Source organism: Branchiostoma floridae, chromosome 6, assembly GCF_000003815.2.
Source record: "Branchiostoma floridae strain S238N-H82 chromosome 6, Bfl_VNyyK, whole genome shotgun sequence".
Classification (NCBI taxonomy): Eukaryota; Metazoa; Chordata; class Leptocardii; order Amphioxiformes; family Branchiostomatidae; genus Branchiostoma; species Branchiostoma floridae.
Window position 1 is genome coordinate 17,951,632 of NC_049984.1, and position 26,140 is coordinate 17,977,771.

Here is a 26,140-nt window from a genome sequence, read left to right on the forward strand (position 1 = left end):
CGACAGTCTATCTCACAACTTTAGGAGGGAGTCGTCTCGACTCTAAAAACCTCGTGGCGCGTCGGGGAAAAGAGTATTCAACTTCTCAGTGTGGGTAAAAATAATAAGGTTGGGTGTCGTTCATCAACACCTCAGTTTGATGTGCTTTTGCCGTGAACAAAGGCCATGAGAGTGCAAGCGGTGGTCGGGGAGAGATGCGCGCGGCCAGCCAGGGGAGTGAAGCAGGCTGCCGCGCGCCCCCAATGTGGCCCCCAGGCACCCTGGCCTGCCCTTTCTGACCTTCGGCACAACTTCTAGGTCCGATCCTATCGCTCCCACAGGTCCCCGGAGTCGGGTGAGTGGGGGGACCCGAGCCGGGCACACGTCGGTCCCCTCCCTCCCCACACCCCGAGCACGAGTTGGGTGGCCGAGTTGTGGCTGGCCGTGTCACGGCGCCAGCCCCACCGCCATAACTCAGCCACAGCACCCCAAGCAGGCCCCGCCCGGCGCACCGGTCCCCCGCACGCCACGCCGTTACCAACACACACTCTTCAACACTTCTTCAAGACAAAATAACCGCCTTCAACTCCCTCATACAAGTCTCCCTCCCCACCCCACGGGTCACGAAAAGTTACCCGGACATTCCTTCAGTGTCCCGGGCCTAGTGGCGAGCAGAAACGCTACGCGCCACGGGCTCGCCATGCACCAAGCCTACTGTGGCATTCGTGGCAGCTCACACACACTTCAACTTAAAGAAATTGTCAAGATAGCGGATTTCCTTAAACTTCTAAACTTGGCCGGTTCAAGGGTACGGGCGCTACAAGTTACTAACTGGGATCGTAAGGTATCGTAGAACGTTTCTGGCAAGGTCTAGGCAAGGTAAGAGTGATCGGGATGGCCCAGCAAAGCCACCCATTCACAAATCTGGACAAACATTTTATCAGATGTCAAAATGCCGATACGGGGGGACCAGGTCCTCCGGGCAGGTCTACGGGTTCTCGCAACACTCACCCTGCTCTAGCAGCGACGCTACGTCGGGCTCCGACTCCAAATGTTGCGGCCGGGCCTGCTTGCGCCGCGACATCCTCCCACAGCAGCAGCAACAATGAAAAAGATTAAAAATTTTGAAATTCTCGAGTTCGAAAATTACGGAAATTAAGAAGGGGTGGTCATTGCGCATGTCTGTATAATTATGATTATCAATAGTGGGGTGTGATTAATCAGCGAGGAGCGCGCTGATTGGTCAGGGCGCCAAACTTGGCGGGACCCTGTTGCGCCCAAACTTCTGAGCACATCTCCAGTGTGGGGCAGCACCATGCTTCACCGAGCAACACTCACTCACTCTCCGCCTGCGCCACCAGCACCGCCACCGGCCCGCAAGGCCACCACAACACGCTCGGCCGCCCGCGGCGAGAGCCTGACATGGCCCCGGCCCGGCCCTGCCCGAGGCGCCCGGTCAGTCCAGGTAATTAACCTCCCTCAGTTCACCACTGGGTGACCGTTTGGTCCTGATGTCTCTACTGTACAGTGGTGACGGGTTTGCCTTTTATTGTTGAAACGTAAAGGAGATGTTACTTTCTTTTCTGCATTGTGAATGACCGTTGGAAAAAGATGACAGTGATTCTGGCGTACGTGTTTATGTATATTCCCTAGGGTTTGTGAGTCTGTTTTGAATTATCCACAGTATTGCAGACAACCATTTCTTGTTGGTCATAACAAAAAAGCGCTCATACAAGATGATAGTAAGATCTAGGTCCCACAATATTATGTTGTTATTAAAAATGAGTAATTTCATGATTCATCCAGGTGAATATTGTGAAAAAAGATTGATGATAGAACAATCCAATGGCAAATTATGATGTATCCATATATAATTTCCTGATGATGTGATTAATGTTGCATATTTTTCTACAATTCTTAAGAAGAAATAAAATTATATATGTGACATTATGAATTTTATGAAACTGTCACCTTATGGCTATGACCAATTTGTTCTAAGAAGAAGACTCTAACTTCAAAACATAGCTATCACTAGTATCAGTTTTTCATGTGAATTTTTTGTATTACAATAACTCTTCATTTGGTTGGTATTTCCTCATTGAACCAAGGTTTCTTTATTATGGCAGAGAAATTTTCAACCTCCTTTAAATCTTTCAAGTTTCAAGTTTCAACATTTAATGAGGAACATAGTATTTTCCAATAATATTTTCATAAACTTCGTTATTGATGCTACTTTGCTGTTGATGAAATTAGTCTTTCAGGAAATTAGTTTTTTGTGTACATTGTAAAGCTTATTGTCACTTAATTTTTTGCACAAATTTGATTTTAAAAATTCATTTTGACATTGTCTGTTGCATGAATCATGACTATATTTCATGTTTATTTGAATTTTGGAATGTAATTGTGACCTGATTGCATATGAAAACTTTGTATGACGAAACATGGTGTGACTTTTAGAGGAAAAATCATTTTGAAATTTCTTTTCAATTCCGGCCAAATAAAAAGAAATTATGAGATCTTTGTAATAAACTATTGACCAGTGTATATGAAAATGCCCCCCTAGACTTTGCTTTAATGGTTCGAACTGAAATATAACAGAATTCTGATATCATTCTGGCATCCAGTTTTTTTTTAGTTTTGATCTCTAATTTCATTCCCAGTGCAAAGCATAGGAATGTTCATTTTTCCATTTAATTCTTTTCTTCTGTCCATTTTCCACCATGTCCTTTCTACAGATAAGTCTCATATTGGTACCAACAGGTTCTTGATGGTTACTATCATTATGTGTATTGCATTTCCTTTATCTAGTTCGCTTCTTTCATTTTGTCCATTTCTTCCCACGGCTATGCTACTATACACATAAATCTGTCCCATTGTACAGACAAGTTCTGGAGGGATCCTCACATTGCTGATGGCTGAGTAACCTCCCAGTGGAGAAGTGTGCCAGTCTGAGCAGTGTGATCACAGAAAGGATGTCTGGCAAGACCATCAGAGGGTCGTAACCTTTGAACTTCAGTCTACAGGTAGAAGCCAGGGCGGAACTGGCGGCCATTCAAGGTATGAGAACACATCTTGCCCCTTCTGTCCGATAAGTAATAGTTATGTGAAGATTTAGAGTCGCATAGACTTTACTTACATATGGACAGGTGAATTCGTCAAGATTCGGAACTATTTTATCTGTAATTCAGAAACTAGAGCAAATCCTTGGCAAGGAACAGCAAGAGTTCATTGAGCCTATAGGGGTATAGCGGTCAAACTTCAGACTGAGGACGAAGCATAATGCTCTTTCGTTAGCTAGTAGCGCAATGCGGCTTCGCTACAGCTCACATGTTTTAGCCCAGAGGAAGTTTGCTGAAAGGTTACCAAAACCCAGTTAATGTAACAATTCCTGCAATGTTGTATTGGAAACATGGACTGAGAATGGTCTGAAACTCCAGTAGAAAATTCCAGTGGATGAAATTCAGTTTCATTTTGCGAAAAAAGCATGTGTGTATATCTGATAGAAGTTAAAGGTAATACTGTTTAAGATTTAACTATTTTTTGAAATGATGAATACAGTTTTCAAGTGGCTTTATGTGCAGAAATTTATCATTGTCTTGGAAATAAGATGGATTGTGTATCTCATGAAAAATTAAAGTTTGTGAATTACTGAGTGTTGTTGACTTTTTTTAAAAAGATTTATGTCTAAACTCATGACAAAATAATTCCTTTCAGTAAATCAATGGTGGATGCAAAACTACCTGTAGTATCCAAATGCCATAAAACATTTCTGATGGTAAGTTTTTTTTCCCTATATACAATGTATGTTACTATTTAGTCATGAAAATGATCTCTTTCTTTGCAGGCTTGTTGCTTATTGTGTGCTGTTTTCTGATTGCTACTCATTTTCTGATGGCTTCTAGGATTTTCCAGCAGATGCTAGCACCACATCAGACCACAGTAGCCTTCAGCTAGCCCACAGCCAGCTGATAACAATTGGGAAACAGCACATTATAAGCAACAAAAATGCTTGTTGATTTTGTTGTCTTGAAGAAAAAAAGACAGAAAAATGCCAGACACAGAGCCCGTTAAGGTTGCTGTACATTTTAGCAGATTTAGTATCTTTATACCTATCTAAAATAAGGCATGTTGTGGAGCCTTGGTAATTGCTTCGAGGAATCTTACCACTTTGCTTGGTGATGAAAGAACAATACTTAACAATGTCTGCTTCAACGATTTTGCTTAATGTAGTAAAGACCGGAAAATTTGTACACTGACTTGAGTGACAGGAGCTGAGTGGGACAGATTCTGGGACAAATACTGTGATTGAAGATTTTCCATGGTACTGTTATGTGAAATAAAATGACATTCTTTCATGTGTTTGTATCAAGATTGTGTTCAGATTGAATAACTGCAACTCAATATAAATTCTTTAGAAAAGAGTAACATTTAAATCTAGTGTAGTAGTAGTATCCATAGATAAATTGTAGTGAATAAATGAAATGGATTTCTTTGAAATATTGCCATTTACAATTACAAGAAAAGAGAGATATGCATACATGTAGCGTATAGTTATACTGTATGATGAATTCGCAAAATGATGCGTACAGTATACTGGGTTGATGAAAAAGTTATGCTTGTTATAGATCTGTATAGTTATAATGTTAAGCATCACAAAATTTCCATCACAACATGAGGAATAAGACATTCTGCAGTTTTTTCATTCCATTCATACAAGTGGAACATTTGGCTGCATTTTTCTTAGTCATAAGAAACAGATACATTGTACCAAGGAGGTCTCTATGTAACCACCTTGATTGTACCAATTTCTTTAGATTGGTTGAGATAGATTTCTTATGATGGTACTCAGGAAAACGGAAGGAGCACTGTGAATTAAAAGCAAATTCAATGTGGATGGGGCTTCCTTAAATAGCAATTCCTTGCAATTTGTTACAATTAACTGCAGGCTTGTCTGCAGCTGAATGCTCACTATTTGAAACACCTGGCGGAAGCTTGACATAAGCAGGACAAAGGGCCTTTGTGTTGATTCACTGGTAATTAGTCGTTGTTTTAAGCCCCGAATCACAGATCTTTCAACTGGTCTTTTGCAGGGCTTGTCAACCATAATTGTTTGATCGTACTGCGCAAATTCACCTGAAACGGTGCAGGATCAAAGAGTTCTATGCCTGTACTGCATCTGGTTGAAATTATGGTAGAATGATTCTATTCCAGTTCTATTCAGCTTGTCTATAGTCTTCAAGTTGCTAAGGAAAAACATAAAGTAATTAGCATGAATGCATTGTGACTTACGGAGATGTTAAATCTGGAACAGTTCAAATTTTGAGGATCTTTCAAACGTTCAATCCAAAAGCTTCAAGGTACATCTTCATCTGATGTGTGGCTCTGTACGGTTTTCAAGTTTGACACTAAGTAGCTTCCAAAAATCTACATTATCTACTGTTGATTGAAATGACACAAAAGAGTAGCTGATAAATTTGGACCAAACTATGCAGTCCTAAAACTAAAAGCTGTCATAATGTTGATACTTTGGAATCATTTTTCCCTTTCATCCTTACATGATCAGAGAGGTTAGAAAATAAGAAGATTGGTAACTTAAATAGTGTGTTAATTTTGTGTTCAGATCTCTAAGCAGATGTAGCATATAGCTCAGTGTTTTGCGCCTCTTTTCTACATCTTTTTAGTGGTCTTAGGAAGGAGGCAAATAGATAAAAATGTAGACCACTGCTCACATGTAGAAAGGCAGAAAACAATGCGCTGGAACCTACATGTAATCGGAGATTAACTGTGGACTGCCTTTCAATGGGCATACTCGGAACTTGCAGAACAAACCTGTATGTTGGCCACATCCTGGCTTCTTTCTTCATCGTGCACTTGATGGCCCAGGAAGCAGGGTCATGTGTGTGCCATATTGTGGGGGCATTAGAGGTGTCCCAGACATTTTAAACTCACCTGATGACAAGCAATGCACGCTTCCCCTGCTTCTGACCAGCACCCATCATCTTTGGAGGTCCTCACATCAATGGAAAACCCTTTTTCCACCTTACCTAGCTTCCAGACCTTTTTTATGATCTTAGAATAAATCTAAATTTGAAAGCAAGGTTTAGAAACAACAAGTTTGTGCTGTAATTCTTGTCAAAGGTTTTGTTTGTCAGAGCTGTGGCCCACAGAGCATTAGCCCTTGGGTCAGGAAAGGAATTCATGTATTTATTTACAAATTCTTATTTTTTACAGATAGAGTTGAGGTATGATCTCCAGGTGTTCAGGCCTGAGTGGCAAAGAACAGAAAAGTGGAACGGTCTTCCGAATATTACAAAGAATGAACAATCTTCACAGTTAAAGCTAAATCTGCTTTTTGAAGATGTCAGTACAACTCAGATTTTAGTTGTCACTTCTCTATGGTCTATATGACTCATGAGGTTGAAGAAAAAACATATACCAGAATTGCAACCTGATAGTATTAACAAAATAGTGTATAGTCATTTCACGCATACCTGTTGTATCTAAAAATGATTTTCCTGACACAAAGTGTAAATGTATAGAAATATAAAAGTGAGAAAACCGAAGCATTCTCCAAAGCATTCTCTTTTCATATTACAATCTTGCTTGGTAGAAAGATGGAGACTTCAGCATACAGCACAAGGAATTTTCTGTCACTCAAGTAGAATCCAAGGTTAAACAAAGTTTTCCCTCTAAGCCAGGATTAGGAAGGTACCACTTCCATCCACGGGTGTGTGAAGACCCTACCATTCATTACTCTTTTCTACTTTAGTCATTTAAGGGTAACTGCTTTGTTTCACTACAATAATATCCAGGTTATTGGTACTATCAAATCGTTTTTTTCTCTTGCAAACATTTTGGTCGAGGTAGAAAAAAAGAAACGCTGTGAAAGTAATGGGCCAGTCCTTGATCCTTGGATCCCCCTGTTCCGGTGGGATGGTAGGTCCCCTAGCCAGGTGTCTGTCTATCCCTGGGTAAATCTTCCTGTCAGTTTGAGTGGGCGGCCAGTCTGGCTTTACCCAAGCTCCTGCCTCCATGGCTAACACATTGAAATTCAAAATTTTACTGAAAGACGGCTTTGGTTAGATGGAACTCCAGTTGACATCTTTCTATCAAATGAGAAATTAGAAATGCATCTATAAGGAATACTCTAGATCTTCTATACCGGATGTGGCCATGTTTTCTTCTTACATAAGCTGCCCGAAGCTTCCTCTGTCATCAGTGATTATTTGAGCTACAGACAAGTTGGTAAACACATGGCCATCTCTGGACGGGGTAATTAGCTCTCATCCGGATGAACAGATTTCAATGGGAGCGTCTAAAATTAGAAACAAGTTTCGGAGGTTTCTGTTTCCACTCTTAGAACCGATGAGGGAAGATACACACTGAAATGCTGTGTACCTGTAAAATTGTCTAGGTAACTACAGGTATGGACTTGAACGTCAAGGGTAACTACCTGAACAAACTAAAACACTAGTGGATACCATATTTTAGACTTGTAAAGGCAGGTAAATCAAGTGTCAAAGATGATGATTTTGACAATTTAGCACTTGAAAATTAGCAAAAAAAATTGTGAATACTCTTGCTTTGAGATTAAGATTAATGAAATTGTAAATCTTCCTACAAGATGGTTATTTACCACGAAAACAGACAGCTTACTACATGTATAACTTAGAAATAGTTAGCCCAGCATGTTTAGGTTCAGGTTCAGGTCCTGTACTATAAGTGCCATACCTGTAATGGAAAATTTATTACTAGGTACACTTAAGTCCTGGAACAAGACAGCCATCTTGTGTCGTCCTCATGTCTCAAGAATGCAGCCCAGGACCTTGGTCCATGTCTTGATTAGAGGGTGGTCATGATGTATAGCTGGGACCACATTAGAGTAATTGCATTTGTCAGTCTTGGTGTTGTCATAAGTCATCCAGGGTCAACCACACTGCACAGGATCTAATTTGAGCAAGAGAGACTGGAGGAAGCTGTCATTTTATTGTTACCGAGTGTGGTTATCCTACATAGAGCTTTAATTGTACCCCCTTTTAGAATACCCATCTCCTCAATGAACTACTAGTATCCCTGCAGTTGCTTCATTAAATGTTAAAAAGTTAGATGATACTGTAAAAGGCAATCTCTACTAGGCAATGAAAATTGAAAAGCATCACTCTGAAAGGTTTCAATTTGCGACGCTAATATTGTTTTAGTAACTTTGCAATGGCAAGCAAACTGATCAAAGTTTGTCCTATCAGCCATTCTGATTGATATACTGTCACTGTAACTTAAAACTTAAGTTGAAAAGTAGACTTTTAGCTGTGAAACGTACTGCCTACTACATCAAGAGCTTGAGATTCATCAGTTTTTTTCCTCTAATACAGGTAACAGTAGCCTCCTTTTAGGATTTTTTTTTTGGTCTCAAAGTGGAGATCAAAATTCTTTTGAGCTTTTTATGGGCTGAAAAACAGGAAGAAGAGATGTTGTCATCACAGCCATTTGCCCTCCAGTCAATAATAACAGTATGTTGTCAAGTGCAGAATCAAAAAAGTTACAGATGGCAAGACTAAGAGTTGTCAAATTCAAAGATTACATAACGTCTAAATTTTTCTTCATGAACTGGGGCTGAGAATAGTCCCACAAAAATTGATTGATGGGGAAAACATATATAAATTTGTTTGGCCTTTAAAAGTTGTCAGATGTAAAGGCTTAGCCAACTAGAGGATGGAACTTGAGTACACATCTGTGCTCATATTGGTTTGTCTGCCTTTGCTGCTATAGTCAGAATTGTCTATTTGCTTTTAGGGGTGGGGTGTAACATATCAAATGGCGACCCTCTTGCAGAGCAAATATCATTTCTAGTGCAAACACATTTGCTAATCAGCTCATATTTTCAGTTTACAGGACCGTACCACCTTGTTTAAAGAAACGGGGGAGGGCAGAATGGCGTAGTCAATGTGTACAGGGGTTAGTAGGGGTCGACAGGTTATCACGACAGGTGACGTTGTCACAACATTTCTTGGAGAAAAGTTTGTAAGAATTTGTCACATGGAAATGACTCTTTGGCGCACGGCTTGCCGAAGAGACACGTTGGCCTGTTTTTGTATTTGGTGATGGTCGTGACATATGAGCCAAACACACCCTGTGTGTTTAACAAATATAAAGGGACATTCCTTTGCATCTGTTTGATGGCAACTCAAACATGTAACATTAGTCAATATTTGCGTAAAATCTGGGTTGAATGTGTGTTTGCTCCAGATGGGGTTTGTAGTGGGCTGGGGTCACCGTCCTGATAATCCCTGGGATTATCGTAGATGTAAGTCTAGCAGGATGCAAAAGAATTCGCAGGTGGTAAATCTAAAGACTTCAGAGCAGTGGCCATGGTTTAGAATATTGGGGAAATTTCAGAAATGTCCGACTGAAAGGTTCACTGCGCGAGAGTTGTGGGCGTGTTGGGTATGATTTACGCTCGTGACATCAGCACTCCGTGCCATAAACATGATTTGTATGGGATGAATATTCAGTTGTCAGATGAAGTCATGCAGAAATTACAGACTACACCTTGGAATGACTCATCAGTGCTTATTCATACCAAAGTCTAAGAGGAAGGTCTTGTGTTTTGTCCACAGAAATGACAGGGATTGACGAGAGCACTGGAGTGTTGGGAGAACAACAGGACGATCGGGAAGAGGAAGTGGGAAGGTGAACGTCTTATGCCGACAACAATGGCAAAGAAAGGACTCGCTACAGACATTTGACAACACAAACATAAGAAGGGATGTCTCCAGGACCCATCCCTCTGTCTTGGGATGAAAAGTTGCTTGTACCGGGGACAAAACTTTCATCTGGTCTGTCCAAAATATCTGTACGCCATGACATGAATCCAATGAAAATGTATTGTCTTTAGCTTAAAATGATGTATTTAACAACGAAAATCAGCTACGTGGGCTTTCTGATTATGAATGGGATGGGAAGAAAATAAAGCTGGAGACAGTCCTGGATGATATCAAGAAAATAAGCTATACTTTCTTAAAAAGAATAGGACTGAGTGTATTTTTTTTCAGTTCTGTAACAAGTTATGACTTAGTTCTTATCTATATGACATTTTAGCTTCACCTTAGGCTGACATATTTCCCTTGACGTAATGTTTTCACTCCCATGGACATTCCATGTGTTCATCTCCAAGCTCATACTGTGTTCTATGTTCAAGGGAAATCATCTGCATAATTCAGCCCCAGGTAAAGTTGTATTATCAGTGACCCATAAATATGCAAGTCAAGGTAATACCGTTGTATGAGCTAACTCTCCCATAAGTGGCCATGATCCGTTTTGTAAGTCCTCTGACCTCCACTTGGCCGATTGTTTTCATTTCATAAATTGTCACTCTGTCCCGGTAGGTAGAACAAACAAACACTCCCAGGAGATCCATTGTTCTGTGATTACTAAACAGGACGATCCTTTGCTTATGTAATAACCTGTGCATATTTGCTATATATACAGGAGATAACGCGTTTCCTGTCCATTGTGTTGGGGCACATGAATATGAAATTTATCAGCTTTTGTCACGAAAACAATGTTATTCATATCAAGGGGATGTAGATTTTTGTGTTGTTGCAACAAATACATCTGTTGGTAATGCTGAATAATCCTCTGCTTTTGTGTTTTGTATTCAGCAAAATTTCTCAGGCACCTTTGTTACGACAGCAAGTCTTTGGTTTCCTGTAGAAATGTTGATGATTATCTGTTCACCTGGACTCAAAGTAAAGTAAGTTAGTGTAAGTAACTTTTCAGTTAGTCTTGAAGAACTTCTCAAATGTCATAAATGTCAAATTTTGTGCTGCATTCACAAAAGATCAATCAATAAAGATTTTTTATTTTCTATACCTGTGTAGTGTCCTTCAATACTTTCTTGAATTTCTTTCTCTGCAGTGTGTTTGTAGCTGAAATACAGACAAGTGTATGTTGATGAAAATCTTTCAAAATATATGGTGAGATGTGCTTTATAAATGGACTGTAACAGTGTTTAACTGTAACATTAGGAAAGGGTTAGGTAAAACTTAGACTTCAGGGTGAGGAAAATGCATGGAGTATGCCTGTTAAAAGATTGGATTTATGGATGATTTTGGCCAGCTGCATAAGACACCAGTTTTAGTGTAAACATTTGGATAAGGCAAAATTGCCTTATCAAACATGCCAAGATATAGTGGTATTTCCTCAAAACAGCTCTTAGTGACTATGACATCCTGATAGCACAGTTTGTATGTTTTCTGAATCGGTGTGTTCATATCTGTGATTGTGTTGTTGTTGTTCGGACTCACATCCTGTCCTAACAAACATACAATCTCCACGTATTGGATTTTAAGCACGGACAATGTAACATTATTTTTCTCTTGGGAATTGGGTAACCAAAACAAAAGGTGGTTGAATAATAACTATCTCCTTGGTTGACGTCACTCAAAAGTAAGCATCTTTTGAAGGCTGAAAATAGCATTCCAAAAATTTGCTACACTGCAGGTAAAAATTTGCAATTTTTCAGGGTTAAAAACATGTTACGAACCACATTTTAGTTGAATTAAGAAAGTTTGTCCAAAGTGGAAGTAAAATTTCTGACAACTATATTCCAGCCATGGACCTCTATAAAATGTTCTGGATTGCAGGCGTCAGAAAACGTTTAAAGAAAGCCTTCCATATGATGTCATCACTAATTAAAGCACTGTGTTTGTGTTTTGTGGAAGAAGTTGGAGATTGTCTCGTACCATAACCTGGTCCTGATTCCAAGACTAAACAAGTCCACCCCTCCTCAAGTTCAACACTATACGGAAAACCAGGAACTTTGGCCAGCTGTGATAATAAATTCTGTATTACCAGTTGCGTCGCAAGACTCACAACCCATAAATATACTGGGTCATGGTAGAAAAGACACTCTTGTTTAAACAAGAAGCACCACATGTGCCTGGACTTAAACATTCTAAGAAGGGATAGATACAGATGTGATTTTTGTCATGAAGAGAAAAGAACATATATGGTAGTCATTTAGCATTGTTAATTTCCAAAATATACCTACAGTAAGTGACAAGATGAATTACCACATGTTTGAATCAAACAATAAAGCTTTTAAGAATACCCACCTTCAGTCTGCAATGTCTGAGAAAAATTTTAAAGATAGCAGAAAAAAATTGAATTTTGTTGGCCAAAATAAATTCAGGCTTGGTATGATAATAAATCACAATTAGATAACTGGTAGATTGAGAAATGCAGGTTGGTTGTAGTCCATGATTCTTGTTGTGGTGTCATAAACTTATCATGTATTGTTAGAGCATAATATTATGCACAGCGATGACATAGCCTTCATCAGGTTGACGTTGTGTTTAGCTTAGATCAGAAACAGGAACTTGGGTATTTGTGCAGAAAGTGTTTCCGAATTGCAAGTAAAATTTTTGACAATTTGCAAGAAATGTGTATCTGGCCCTCGTCGTCGTCGTCGTATAAAGATATAAAGAATGCTGCTTGCTCCTTGTTCTTATAGCACAAATAAACATTTCCAATTTACATGGATGACAGCTACTTTGTGCACAGGGATGACGGCCTTGTTTTACATACTAGCATTACATGATATACTAGATTTGATCCCTCTATAAATGTTGACTTTAAAAGTAATCGGAACCTAAACAAATAAGAATCAATATATGAGACGTTACATATGATCCTTTTGATAACCCTACAAAAGGTGCAACCACACATGATACCGTGTGAATGGTAAATTTTTTGAGTGGTGATCAAAACATGTTTACTCCTAAATTCTTTAAGGAATTTAGTTGAGACTTTATCTGCATTGGAAGAGCTTCATTTGGAATATTGTAACCTAAAAAATTATCATGAATGCATGTATGGAAAGGGGTTAGATATTAATTTCAGGTTCTTTGTACTAAGGACCCTGATAATAAGGTACTAATGATTTAAAACTTCACTCCCATTTGCTGGACAGGTACAATTAGACCTGTAGATGGAAGAACTGAACTAATTACACCTGTGTATCAATCTGTGTACCATTGAAATGTTACATTAACTGTTCAGCTTTGTAAGCACTCCAGTACTCAAAGTTGATGGACGAAGAAGAGTCGTCATCATGGCTGCACCAGTTTTTGTCATCCAGCCTTTAAGGAAAATGTAATTGCTAAAAGACTTGATTCGACAGAACTTATGTGCAGGCAACTAGTGTCAAAGAGATGCTGAAAACAGTAGCCCGTTCGTTAGCACTGCTCTGACAGTGATTATCTTGGCTAATTACTGTCCATTCCCCATGGACCAAGTACTAGTAGTCTGGAGGTTTCAGGCTTGGAAGGTCTGTCTGTAATATTATTTTCTATTGAAGAGCAGCTATTGTGTCAAACTCAAAGTAATATTTTTTTTTTGTTCTTCCACCAAATACAGGAGACATTTCCACCACTCAAGTTCTTTCCCTCTATATGTTCTCCCAAAACATTTTTATGGTGGTTCTGGCACCAGCATAAAATTGTCAACTGTATAAGCCAAGTTTAGGAATTAACAAACACTCACTTCAGGTACTTAGACCAGTACAGTTAGACATCAGAAACACCTACACAACTTTTACCTGCACCGACCTGCATGTGCAGGTGGTATTTCAAGGCCTTTCTGAACTCTTGTCCTTACTTTATCCCCCCACAAACACAAAAGATTGCCAGAGTGCAAACAAGGCCAGCCGTCAGTCATTTCAAATAAAACCCCTATGACATCTGAAACCATTTCCGAATCGGCAAATCTGAGCACACACAAAAAAAGAGGAAAGGCAATCATCCGGTAGTAGAATTTGCTTTGAAATTTGATATTTCCATTTGGATCAGCATAAATCTGTATAACAATCTTATCTATATGTCAACATGAATCTGCATTGAATGGACTGAGAGGTATGAATTCTGGTACGAATTGATAAGTATGCATTACAGGTGGATACTTTACTAATGGAATGTACCATGGCTGCAAAATAAATACTGTCATCAGGTAAAATCTACTAGGAACTTTTGATGTTGGCGTGTTGAAAGATGGCCTTTGCGACAATAGTCTGCATATAAACATAGCCACAAATTTATTTTCTTCGTTCTTTATTTACATGTATGTGCATACAAGAGGACAGGGCCTCCATACAATAAGCAATTATGCTTTTTACTCGATCCTAAAAAAAGATTATATGATAAATAACGTGTTAGAATTTAAATAAGAAGTAGGATACCCAAAGCATGTGACCAAACTTTAGAAATTCATCATATAACAGCCACATTAATTTATCCATACTGTGCGGATATATTGGGTAGAAAATTATGCCCTACCCTTTTCAGTACATGTAACATCTTTTCTGAGTCAAGATGTCTAAAATTGAGAAGGAAATATTATACTCTGCCATCTTCCAGTACATGTACTAGTACCATGTAACACTTTATGATATCTGTTAGGTATTAACTATCTCTGAATTCTGTAATTTTTGCACAGACAGTCCTGTTTCTGAAGTTAGTGCAGAAGGCTGTTGCCATGGTAAAAAAAATCTTGCATCCTGTTGCCATGGTGACAGACTCCTGCATCCAGTTGCCATGGTGACAGATGCCTGCATCCCGTTGCCATGGTGACAGACTCCTGCATCCTGTTGCCATGGTGACAGACGCCAGCATCCCCGTCTCCATCCCAGGGGGCCCAGCTGCAGACCTGCAGACAACAAGATGGCAAAAGTAGCCAATCAGCAAACTTGAAACAAAATGCATTGTTTGAATTCACCCTTTGATATACAAACATTGTTAATAAGGTCTGCTAAAACAAAGACATGGTTGTAAGAATAAAGAATATATGTCTTATCAATATTTTGATTGATTTTGGAAGTCCATCTGAAAAGTGCAAAGACTTGAGCCATTCCAATGAACATAACACACATAAAATATTATGTATTCTCATTCTGTACTACGTAATCTTTTGTAAAGCAGATTCCTGGAATTATTTTTACCAATTGGCATACATTGTATGATAAACGATTGTTGAGCACTTAAGTTGTTATATGGTACATTGTACTATCAATTGAGATGACAGCCTTCAGACTTGAGTAACTCCATACTTCGTCACAACAGTTACTGTAGATGATGGTCAGCTGTGCTGTGAGAAAATGTCACGCTCCTCAGATAAATTGACCAATATGAAATGTAAAAGTCTTTCCAGTTCAACACAGTTATCTTCAAAATAATGATTTATCAAAGAGTCATTCTTGTTTTCTTAGTAAACATTGTGGACCAAGAACCTTAGCCAAGTTTGTGAGTCTGGAAACTTTTTCCTCATCTGCATAAATATAGATTCAAGGATGAAAACCCATCTTGGTCAGCCTACTAATCTATATGTTGGACCAATCAGCATCTATATTGATTTCAGCTGATTGTTTCCTTCGACCAGAGGCAGTTTACAAAAGAAACTGATTTCAATTTGTTTAGACTATCCTAGAAGTGAAATTTGCCGTGTTCTCCCCGGAGCAAAAATTGATGGCCAACTCCCTCCAAAAATGGGATGATTTTGTAGCGAAATTTAATTACAGGAGAAACTTTTATTCAATTAGGTTAGAAAAGGTGTGAAAAGAGAACGACTTCAGCATGTCCTTGCCCCAAACATACAGTAACTTGTGAGTAAGAGCCGCAAGAAGTATGCCTGGATATGTATCTCCATACATCGAATTATGTGTTGTATATGATACATGTGGACAACCATTAGGATGTTCGATCACTCGCGGGAAGGGGCTCTGGTTTCTGACTGAAGAATTATCGGAAAACCTCTCATTTTCTCCGATGCAGTCTCACGGAAAATTTGCCGCTCATTTCTGCCGCAAGATCTCAACCACAATAACCTCGTTCAAACCCTCGCTGGACGGCAAATTAAAACCCAGCAGACGCTCGCCCGAGGGGTATGATGGCGTTCTGACGTAGCGCGGCAGAAAAGCTGCGGGAAAACTCATCTGGACTGGACCCTACTTTGTTGGGTATTTTCTAATTAGCATTTGTGGTTGAAGGGTTCCATTTGGAAGTGCAAATGCTGATCAATACGTAATTGTGGAGAAGGCTTTTATGCTTGATGCAAACGAGTGATATTGGTTTTCCAAAAATATATACCATTTCCGATGTCAAATTATGTGCCACATTATTTTACCCATTCCAGACATGCCCCGGGAATAATTGATTTTGGGAGGCAGTTAATCCCATGGTGCGATGTCGGGGCATATGCCCGCACCATTTCCCATTCATTTTACATTGCATTCCTCCATTAAACAAGCATTTGTTGTAATGGCTTTTCATACTTTCATAACTCTGCGGCCCCGGTAGTGCCTTGATGCGATTTCATCTCCGGCTCTGGTGTCATCAGCAGCGTAGCATCACCATCTACAACTGACCCCGCCATTTGCATGTTTAGTATCTCCATCTTTCATCACCGCAAAAGGACCAAAAATGGCGGCATTGATATCATACCAACCGAAAGGCTGAGATCCTTCTGAAATAGATGGTCCCTGGTGATAGGAGATAAGCAAGAAATATGGCCCGGTCGCTTGGTCGGAATCGAACTCTGGACTCTCGGTGCCAGAATTTCGCAGGTCTCTTTAGCCTTTCCATTTCTTTATTACATGCAGCCTACTGAAATCTTTAATAAAGGAGGTCAACAATAATTGGGGACAAAATCATACAGCACAGACATCATGCTAAAAATATGGAAACCTGGTGGTAGAGTGGTAGACAAGAAGTCCTGACTTCACCATCAACTTATTTCAACTATTCATTCAGTTTGTTATGACTCACAACAAAGGGGTTGACAACTAAAAAAAAAAAGCAAACACAACTTGAGACGAGAATGCAAACTTGAGAATGAACTAAAACTGTACCAAAAATGATTGATATCCTTCAATATTTTCTTGTCCTCCACTGAGTAAAGTCTAAATTGATTTTGGTGAGAAGTAGGGGACCTTCCTGACTATTTGGGTACAAACACATGGTTAATGTAGTGTACCCAATGGAAAATTACTACACAAGCCATATCCACATGACCTGTATTCAACATGCTGGCTTCACCTTTCTGACCTTACATGCTTAAAAATGTTTTAGGTCCCCAGACAATCCAATATTGTATTGAACAAACAGGAAACGAAGGTTTGATCACACTAATAGATGATACTACTCACACTATAGAATGGTCAGTATGTACTGTCCAAAAATGACAATGTCCAATATCAAATTCAATAACACACACAAACAAATATTGTACAAGAAATGAAAAGGTTAGGTTTACTTTTGATATTGTCACTAGACAAGTCTAATGCTAAAGCGATCAATCAGAACACTTTTTCTTTCAGCAAGGCTGTAAAATTTGTAGGAACCAATCAGTATGTAGTACTCCAAAGGAGTTCACTTAGATACCTGGTTGCCATGGCAATATCACTGTAAGTGACCAATCAGACCACTTTTTTTCCATTGTCAAGGCTACAAAATATCTAGGAACCAATGAGCAATGAGCAGTCTCTAAAGAAGTTGCCTTTGTGTCTGTGAAGGATGTCTCAACATCTTCTCCTTCAGGGCTATGGATGGTTAAACTGGCTGGATGGGGTTACATCCAAATGTGGCTGAACAGTGTGATGTAAATATCTGATCTTGTTGGAAAGTTAGTTTGATGAAGCCCTGATGAACTGGTATATAAAAAAACGGGCACTAAACTCTAAAACTTGCGTCATTGTTGACCAGAGTTGTGTGCCTGTACCTGTAAAACTGTTAAGGTACAGGTCTGGACCTAAATGTTTGGTGTACCTAATCTTTTACATGTTCTTGAACAGACTGAAACATTTTTCTTTAATAAAAAGACAGGCAAATCACACTTAAAGCTTTCAATTTTGTCAATCTAGCAGTTGAAAATATACAGTTTGAATATCATATAACAATATATTTATGGAATATTAAAAAATATTTTAGGAATTTTATTGAATAATTTTTCTTCCTTGTCAGGATTGTGATCATGGTGTTGAATCATTTCACCTTCCATTCTGTCAAACAAGTTGCTCATTCTCTTTTAAAGTCTAGACCTGCCTTCCACAAGTTCTGACTAGTTCTGAAATCTCCGGGTTAATTCCTGATCAGAAAATCATATCTTATTGATACCTGGTCAACCTCTTTCCTGAATAAGTGATGATCATTTTGTTAGAAGCTAACTAAATTATGCATCTTTTGCCTGTAAAGTGCACATTTCTATGATAGGAGGCAGATCCAATTCTCGGCACCGGGTTCATCATAATGCGCAATTTACGGTTAGATTAAAGTTTGGGTTTATCTTCATTTTGGCCGGACATGTCCGGATTCTGGCTGGAGAGGGCGCGTGTTGACGGGGGTGATGCTGGGTAGAGATAACCGTCATTAACTCTCCCCACATCCATCATGCCCACACATCACATCCCCGCACATTTCATACACAAGTCTCATAATGTATGCATAATGAGACATTCTGCACGGCGGATATCAGATAACGGTGTCTCTGTTGGCATGGATAGAGTCGTACTTAAATAACCGAAGGCAAAGAGTCGTCATCAATGGAGTGTGCTCTGAATGGCTACCTATCAATGCAGGCGTTCCTCAGGGATCCCTCCTTGGCCCCTTACTTTTTCTTGTATTTATAAATGACATTGTTGATGACTTATTAACAGACTCCCGCCTTTTTGCGGATGATACTGCACTACTAGAGATAATTACTGACCCTGTTGCCTCAGCGGACAGGTTAAACCGTGATCTCACCTCAGTTTCGGAATGGGCTGCTCAGTGGCTTGTTACATTCAATCCCCAAAAAACAGTATTGATGACGTTCTCCTTGAAGAAAAACAAAGTTCGACATCCCCCCTTATACTTTAAAGGTGTTCAGCTCACTGAAGTCGACTCCCACAAACACCTTGGACTACATCTCACTAGAGACCTATCATGGTCACTTCACGTGTCAATCCTGGTGACGAAAGCAATGAAACGCATAAATCTACTGAAAAGAATTTCTTGCTTTGTCCCACGGAAAACACTCGAGACTCTGTACAAAGCCATGATACGTCCCTTGATTGAGTATGCCAACGTCGCCTGGTGCGGTATTCTTAAGAAAGACTCTGACTCACTCGAATCAGTACAGGTGTCCGCGGCTAAGGTCTGCACGGGTGCACTAAGGGGGACGAATCACAGCCGCATCTTAACGGAGGTCGGTTGGGACACACTTGCCACCAGACGGGAAAAGCATGTACTTATTCACTTCTATAAAATGGCCAGTGGCTCTGCACCAAATTATCTCCATGAACTGGTACCTCCACTTATCCGTGATTCCACCCCTTATGGCCTTCGAGATGACCAGAACTACCTCCCTATTGCCCTAAGAACCGAAAAGTACAAAAGATCCTTCTTACCTGCCGCAGTTTTCTCCTGGAGTCAACTTCCTTTGTCCGCCAAAACATCACCATCTATTAGTATTTTTAAAAGAGAACTAGAGTCTTTCTTTGACAGCCCGCCCAGACACACCCACTACTCCCATGGCCACGGACGCCCTGCAGTTCACTTGACTAGACTCAGACTCGACTTCAGCCAGCTTAACTCACACCTATTCAAACACCATTGTATAACTAGCCCTACTTGTGAATGTGGGAATTCAAACGAGACAACTGAGCACTACTTGTTGCACTGCGAACTATACAATAGCGAAAGGATTCATATGTTGCACTCCATATCCCGTTTAAACCTAGAAGAATTACTCTCGCCTGACCCCCTTAACTCATCTGACAATACTTTATGCACCCTTCTCACTATGGGCAGCCCTTTCCTTCCACACTCGATAAATTGTAACATCTTTGACTATGTTTTCAATTTCATCAAAATGACCGGAAGATTTACTTAATCTGATTTGAAATTGATTGGTAATGCCAGCCTTGTATGCGCTTTAGCCCGTTTTTGTTGTTAGTATTTATGTTATTCTTATGTTGCAAAATGACGTTTATGTTCATGTCATCTTAAGTTATACGTTTCGATATAATCTCAATTTTGTTACTTTTGTGTGTCATTGTATGTGCATTGTTAGAGCAGAAGACCTCCATAAGCTCTTTGCGAGCTTCTTGTCCAATGCTCGAAAAACGAATGCGAATAAAAAAAATAAAACGGTGGCGAAATAGCCCCATATTGCAAAAATCTTTTCATCATCAGAGCACGCTGATGAGTGGCGGATGATAATAAGTAAAATGAGTTACCGGGAAAAAACTCATAATGGACAAAGTCAAATGACTTCCATTATAGGCAGTCGTCCTTGTTAATGGATAAACTGTACGGGATTCCGTACTCGAGATACCGCCAGGAGTTTTTTCTTCCGAAGGTATCGACCTGTCATCGCCACAAAGAATTCAAGGTGCAGTCCCATTGACTGTTTTATTTTCATTTGAACGTGACACGTCCTTTTCAGGTTGCCTGATTAAGGGTGGTATATTACGGCAAGGTCAAACATGGGATTCTGTATTACTATTAGGTAACTTTTACACTGTGTGTGTGTGTGGGGGGGGGGGGAGAACCTACAGTTGTATAAAGCATGTGATTTCATACTCATAGGGACACTACGATGGAGGCTGCCACAGTGAAGCATAGCTCAAGTGTTATCAACTTGACAAGACTGTCTTTTGCTCTAGAAAATTAAACCTCTATCAAGTAAGCATAGCTCACAAACGACAATACCAGAAGAATACCTGAAAACGTACTGATCAAATTCAAAGACGCTATGTATGCTTGACCTATGGTCAATTGAAATGTAAATAAGGGACACCAACATGGAGTTGAGCATCTATACCCACATCATTTATATAGAAAGTGAATGAAAACACTCTGTAGCAATCTCCATTTCAACAAAAAATTAATTCTTATGATGTTTATATTGTCATGAACTGTTCTAACTTTCCTATCAACACCTTTACAACAGGTTTACACTCTGTTGTATAGAATATTTTGAGTCAACTGGTAATTGAAGTGATTCAGAGACAAATAGATTTCCAAGGACTTCATTTCTACAGTAGTTGCAGTAAACTATCATGTGAAAGTGTCTACTAGACTAAGTACTGTGTCTGTGTGTGTTCAAGAGATTTTTCAGGATACTTCACGGATAAAACTTCACAGTCGTTCATTTCTTCCTCAAGTTTACCAAGCATGTAATCAAATTAGTACATAACTTATTGTTGATCTACAGTTAATCATATTACCTTGTGCAACAGTGAAGGGAGACAGGAAGACAATATGTAAAGATGGTTACCACCTGTTCTGCCCCCCCCCCCCATCCCCACCAATGGTACAACCTAAGTAAATAAACAAATAAACAAGTGAAGAGTGTCATATTGTCAAGTTCAATGATGATATCCAAGGTCATATGTTCGGTGGGCATAGCTTCACCCAGGATGGAGTTGATTGGATTTTTCCCAATTTGCACATCATAATTAGACAGTCAACAATTTTGGATTGAGCTGACAAGTGGCTGTCTATTGTCAATGGCAAAGTGATAGTTATGCTTCTAATAGCAGATAGGTATGAAGCCCTGACGACTAAAACAAAACTATTTTTAGTAATAGAAAAAAATCTGATGTGTTTCAGACATTCACAATGCAGTCTAAAATGCAACTTAAATAGAGTTGTTTTCCTATTAGAGTAATTGATAGACAAACATATGGTGCATATGATTATAAGTGATAAATTTTAAGATGAAAAAGAACCATAGATATACAGAAACAGACAAGGAAACTACCAGGCATCCCAAAGTGGTTGTCTGATGAGGAAGTTAATGCAGAGAGAGATGGGCAATTGAGGGGTCACTACCGGACTGTATCTAACTCCAGCGTGTTCCTCGGTGTAAATCAAATTACCTCCGAAACAAAGATCTGCCATTTGCCATATTTGGTCATAATTGAAAGAGCCAAGGTCGGACAGAAAACATCACTCCAACATGTTGAAGATAGGAATCTTCTGTAACGGTAAACCATTGACCCAAGATGAGTGCAGATCCGACCTCAGCGAAATACTTCATTCTCTCTGGGGAGGCATAAAGAGTTACAAACTGGCCCAAACTTCATCAGGCATAAAAGTAGACCTTGGGAAGAGCTCAATCTTACGTGTGCTACAAAAGTGCAATTTTGAGAAAGCTATCTGCGCTACATAACAAGTGCATATGTTGGCGGTCCACTGACATCCCTCTGAGCCATAACGTGATTGTGAAGATTATTTGATAAGTACTTGATGGATGGTAATACCAAGAATTTTTCCCATGCCATTCATTCATATGCAGCGGTCATACGTTCTCATATTGAACTTCCCTGCTAAGTTGGGTTCCCCGGGCCATTAGGGTTAAAGCAGGCACTCGACCTATAACTTAGATGGTATTTTGATGTGATAAAAGATGAGGAACTCTCTCGGCCGCGAAGAAGACAGGGCTGCGTATGCTTGAGCCGTCCGACTTTATCGCCATTATGATATGTAGTTGGCGGACAAGTTGTAATTCAGCCGGCGAGACAACGGCGGTAACCATGCAGTGTGTGATGATAATTATGATCTACTAGGGAAAATATATGGGCAGACAGCTCCTTTGAAGTAACCAATAGGAGAGGGTCGCTGGAATGGCTATTTCATCAATGTCAGGATCATGTGGACCGTAATCTAGCTGGGCTATGTTGCACACAGATTCTGTTTAGGTCAATCTATCAGGACCCTAGGCTGACCAATCCGTAACCTTTCATCTCCGCAGTATTGAATATTGCTCCGACTGCATTGTAACGCCATTATGGTGAGATGCAGGATATATGACGGGCAAATACGAATCAATCGCTCGGCAAATATGACCGTACAGCGGGTATATTGTCCATGGATTTCTGGGGGCTGGGGAAGTCCGTCGAAGTGCCAATTTCAGAGCTGGCAACTGATGGTTATCGCCGGTCATCAATAACCGGCTCTGCCACACATCAGATTGGCAATCGCCAAAAAGCCAATTTCTTTCCTAACTGATGCCCCGCTCAGATGTACACAAGCTATTATAGGGAGGGCCTATTGAGTACAATAAAGCAAGAATGTTGCACCTCAGCGCTGGGATCGATTCTTAATTCTGATCTGGCATATGGAATTTAGCAGCTTCCCGGTCCCCACAACTATGCAGCTGTCTGCAGAGGATATGGCAGATTGATTGCCGAGCAAACTTCTGCTCGACTCTGACGTTGGAAACTTTTACCGCGCTCGGCCTTGAAGGCGGGAGGGCCAAACCCAACAGCAGGGGCCCTGTCATTACCCGGCATATGGAATCGATGGATGTGTGTGGTCATCTTCGGTAGCTGAAGTGGCATGTCAAAGTTCCGCATGTTAAGAGTACGCCAATATTACTTGGTTCAGTATATCTCAACTTCTTCATATCACCTTTTTTTCATAAAAAATTCAAGAGATCAATATCAGATTGGAAAAAGGGAAATATTATAGCAGAAGCTGCCTGTCAAACTTCCCAGTGCATACCAATATTACTTCGTTTTATTACCAGTATATCTTCATATCAACTTCTTTCATCAAATATTTAAGTGATCAATACATGTGGTTTGAAAAAAAAAAGAAATGACCCACATTGAGCGATACCCCGACATATTACAAGCTATAAATTGACAAGGTCTCCATAAAAGTTCCGTAGACATAACGTTTATAGTACTTGGTGTGCGAGTACCATGATGGATCTATCTTCCAGAAAAATATGTCAGCAAAGTTTCTTTCCTTTTTGAGCAATGTTCAGTGTAGAAGTCCCAGTGTATACATCAAGCCAACTTTTTTGATGACACAAACCACATTTTAATCACTTGAAAAGTCTTATTTGCCATTGAACCATAGTAGCCTGGGTACCACCATCCTCCATTGGTCATCTGTGAAAGCAAAAAGAGTGAGCCAACAGCGAACTACGGAGGATGGTTCCCAGGCTAGAAACATATGACATTCCTCTGGTTTATGTCATCTTTATGTAAGGTTCATTCAACTTCTAGTAGTAAAGATGTAACTTGCGATAGTCATACTAACAACAGGGCTCTAACTCTTAACATCATCATCTAGTGACTTTAAGTCAGAAGCTAGTACAAATTTCATTTAGATTCTATCCTGCATTGCTTGATGTCAAAATTCTCATACCCAAATGCAAGATATCTGCAAGTATACTCTTCTTTCTGGTTTACATTTTGGCTGTGAACTCTGTGAGCCATGTTAGCACACTGGACTCGCCCTCGATGCCTGCTAGTTAAACTCTCATTGGGATTCCTGAGCAATGGAGATTGGGGATGCTACAGGACAGCACTACCGATAAAGCACTGGTTGTGGTCTACAAACTGGTCCTTTTTACTGGGCCTGTCCTCGGCATTATTGTCCCTCTCTCTCAGCGAAGGTCAAGGTCTTCGATTAGGCCACACAAATTGAATTTCCTGGCTCTTGGACTTGCTGCTTCATTTTTGTCTTCTTGGTAGATCATAGGACATAGGAGTTTTCTTTTACACAACCAGTTTTTCTCACCTGCTGACGTTTCGATGTCTGTCAGAAGCTCTACGGAGGATCGACACATCAGCAGGTGAGAAAAACTTTAGAATTTTAAGAAATAAAAGAAGATAGTACCAATCATCCCGGAAATGCTCCGATATGGTACCAATATGTGAAGAAAGTTCTAATAGTTCCTAAGTTTTAACAGTTTTTCCATTTATCGTTGCCTCAAATTCCAACATTTGCATGCTGCCGTTGCATGACACACACCGTAAAATACAATCAGATATGGACCCATAGTTGAAACTGTACAGCACTCCACGGCAACAATCGCATCTAATTCATAACACGAAACACAAACACAGGTCCTTATCTCTTGTTTCACCCGGTACCTTTGGAACAAATAGCTGTGTACAAATAGCTACAACAGCAACCATTAAAGGTACAAGGAAGAGGACCCCCAGAGGTCAGGGGGTCACAGGTGAACACGAAGATGGCTGTCCACTCCATTTGGTCCTGGTGTACCTTCCAGGGGCTAGGTATGGGATTTTAATTAGCACCTGGCCCAACATACATCACCATATAACTGTCATCAACAGAGAGGGCCCATCATGGTAAAATGTCACAAATGATGTATGGGGGATGAAATCGCCCGCTTCTATGATTCTGGCCAGGGCAGGGCTATTAAAATGGAACTTTATGATTAAGGGAAAGGAAGGAGATAATTTTGATTTGTATTTTAGGTATCCTCCAGCAAAACTTGCTATCAACATATTAATATAAAAGAAACAGATGCAGCTTTTTGACAGATTCTATGTTTCCCTACTGCATATACCTACACAGACAATTTTCTAGTACAATCTCTTGTGCTTTAGATCAGACAAACCTTTGATCAAAAAACCTTTTCTTACATTTCCATCATCACAAAAAAGTAAGAAGAGTTCAATTTTTTTTCATTCACATACTAGATTAAAGTACTCTCACTAGCTTGTATAATATGTAATTTAGAACTGATAATTCTTCTTTTTTGGGACATGTACTTAGCTAAATGGGACAAATATGCATAATAAAGGTTCATCCATTCATTAACTTAAGTATTTCCATGGTTGTTTTTCATCCAGGAGTACCTTATGTTGCTGCATAGTTCAGATCCAGAATTATTTAGATGCTTAATGTCCTAAACATCATAGTAAAGTTGTGTCTCTTTTCATAGATAGAAAGATGATGACAAAAAGTCTGGACCAAGAGACTCAAATTTGATCAGGTAACAGTTTTCACTATCAGAGCCCTATTCATCTACTTGCTACAGTGCTCTATCTCAGGATTCCTGTATGTTGTGCTACTTGTTATAATGATCAATTTTATGTATGCTACTCTTTTATTCTTGTAAAATAGTAAAGGATGTAAAACAGACTTAAAAGAAGACAACATTTAAAACGAAAAAAAAAATACTTAGAGAGCTTAGCTGGAGTTTGCCAGATATATGGAAAAAGGAAAGAAAGACTGCATCAGATTCTGCAGATTGAGTCTGTGGATACAGATGTACATTCTGAAGTAGATGATGATGATTTTGAAAAGAATTGATAATTTTCATATTTATGAACGATATAAGATAAATCTTACAGGCCGTT

The 26,140-nt window shown here is 39.7% G+C and overlaps 1 protein-coding gene and 1 long non-coding RNA gene across 2 annotated transcripts in view; one reads left to right on the forward strand and one right to left on the reverse strand.

The window, feature by feature from the left end:
• The first annotated feature begins 1,263 nt into the window (after nucleotides 1–1,263).
• Nucleotides 1,264–10,847, forward strand: LOC118417488. Its single transcript, XR_004831367.1, has 4 exons — nucleotides 1,264–1,444; nucleotides 2,861–3,036; nucleotides 3,694–3,754; nucleotides 9,594–10,847. It is a non-coding gene; the product is annotated as an uncharacterized LOC118417488 (long non-coding RNA).
• A 3,683-nt stretch (nucleotides 10,848–14,530) lies between these two features.
• LOC118417485 (RE1-silencing transcription factor-like) overlaps nucleotides 14,531–26,140 on the reverse strand; it is a 50,801-nt gene continuing 39,191 nt past the window's right edge. Inside the window, exon 7 of the mRNA XM_035823061.1 lies at nucleotides 14,531–14,679. The gene's annotated coding sequence lies outside the window, so the exon portion shown is untranslated. The remainder of the gene's footprint in view (nucleotides 14,680–26,140) is intronic.